Source organism: Octopus bimaculoides, chromosome 17, assembly GCF_001194135.2.
Source record: "Octopus bimaculoides isolate UCB-OBI-ISO-001 chromosome 17, ASM119413v2, whole genome shotgun sequence".
NCBI classification, from domain to species: Eukaryota; Metazoa; Mollusca; class Cephalopoda; order Octopoda; family Octopodidae; genus Octopus; species Octopus bimaculoides.
This window is the reverse complement of record NC_068997.1, coordinates 53,181,519-53,184,003: the sequence shown is the minus strand read 5'-3', so window position 1 is coordinate 53,184,003 and position 2,485 is coordinate 53,181,519.

Here is a 2,485-nt window from a genome sequence, read left to right as displayed (position 1 = left end):
TCCATCCCCACCATCACCATCATACATAAAGTGTTGGGGTTTACAGATAATGAAATGATGGAAGGCTTAAGTAACGAAAGAAATATAAGTATGCGCGGTATACAATGAAAGGGAAGGTAGACATACATAGCAAACAAAGGTTTAAAGAAAGAAAAAAGCGGGGACGGTGATGATAGAGACGTAGCCCTTCTGATGCTGGATGACCTCTGCTGATAATCGAGGAACCCCACTGTCCGAGATTTCCCTGAACACCAAGAGCAGTTGCTCTCTCTAATTCCTTCTCTACACTTAGAGTGCTACCATCTACTCTTGTTATTTTTGCAACTTTCACTCACCTTTCAGTAAACTCACTCGAGGACGGCACTTCCCTTTGCATCCTTCGTTTCCTTTTCGAGTGAAACTTGAAGAAATCAATGATAGTTCTGCCAAAGAGGAATATATCTGTCTTCATGCCTTTCAGCCTTGCCCCCCCCCCCCTGCAAGTGTAGTGTTTTTCAAAGAACTGAGCTTATTTTCGTAGTTTAACAAAAGGAAGTCCCTTCGTGGGTCGTTGAAAATCTAAAAATTCCCCTTCTTCTCACTTTCATTTCCAATCAACACGAACCTCGTTGTCAGATCTTCGTCATTCTTTTGATATTTCGATATATAATTTCAAAAAGATATGTAATTAGAAATAAAATTATCTCTACGATGCAACAGGACGAGGAAATTGTAAATATACAAGCTACCAACGTCTACAAATCTTAAGAACTTTATTTTATCTAAGAAACAAAATGAAGAATTAAAAATTATATATGCATGTTCTTCAAATTAACTTAGTTTAACATAAAAGAGATTCTCTCTTCTTTAAAGGTAAACCACCACTAGAAGCAAATTACGCGTTTGATATATACATATATAATTATTGTTGTTGTTGGTTTTATTCTTATTCTTATTCTTATTCTTATTCTTATTCTTATTCTTATTCTTCTTATTATTATTTGATGAAAACTCACAGCTTATTTTGCTGGGTATGATGGAAAGTGTCAGCTGTCCACAGCCAGCAGAATAAGGTGACACTTGTTTACTGGTCATGCTTCAAGAACCCTGCCAAGAATTCTTGCAGTTCCAAGCAATGCTGATAGTTGTTGGTGTTCTACCTTCACACTCGCACCGATCTTTTTCAGCTATGCTGGTAGTTGAGTGCTGATTCTTCCAAGTGCACCAATTACAATTGGTATCACGTCTACTCTCTTCATTGACCACAACCTTTCGTATTTCCCACTTCAAATCGTCGTAGTTGTTTATTTTTTCTTCTTCTTTAACATCGATCCTGTTGTCACTGGGGCATGTTATGTCGATTATCATACATGTTCTTTCTTTTTTATTCACCTCAACAATGTCCGGTTTCATATGACTGGTCGGGTGATCGCACTGGATCATTGCATCCCACAGGATTTTACAAATCGCATTTCCGGTGAATCTTTCTGGAATTTTCTCATACCACGTCTTTGCTCTTTGCAGACCGTGATTTGCACAGAGTTCCTAATGGAGCTCTCTGTTATTATGTGTTGTCGTCATCATCATCATCATCATCATCATCATCATCATCATCATCATCATCATTATCATCATCATTATCATTATAATTATTATTATTATTATTATTATTATTATTATTATTATTATTATTATTATTATTATTATTATTATTATTATTTTATTATTATTTTGAAGGGTTATGCCGGTGTTTGTTATTCTTTCATACAGTCAAATATTACTTTAAAATTCTGATATTTATGCACACGTACATGGAAAGAGAACTTAATTCGCACGCACACACACACACACGCACGCACACACATACTTGTACATACAAACACATACCTTTATACGCGCAAATTCGAGCACATATACCAGAGACATACTGTCTCTTTCACTGAAACACACAAAAATAATTTTAAATACACACAATACGAAATTACTTTTAGTTGCACAACTACACACACACATACATAATAAAGACACACACACACACACACATATATATATATAAATTTACGCACAAAACAATACACACACATGCACATACATACACACATATACACACAAAGGCTCACACGGATATCCCTATGCCCAACAGTATAGTTTGCCACACACAAACATACGCATAAACACATATTCTGACTCTCTTAACATGCACAGCAATTGCAGATATACATTTCTTCGAACACACAGATGTATATACACGCATTTAAACACACACACATCTTTACACATCCATATATACATATATGCACGCATCAGAACAAACACACACCTCTGTATACACATCGTTTCTTTTTCTTCTTTTTTTTCCATCAAATTTCCCCTTCATCTTGTATTTTATTTTCGTTCATATCATTACATCTCCCAGATCTTTCAACTGAAAAAAAAAAGAAGAGAAAACCGACTATAATAATAATAATAATAATAATAATAATAATAATAATAATAATAATAATAA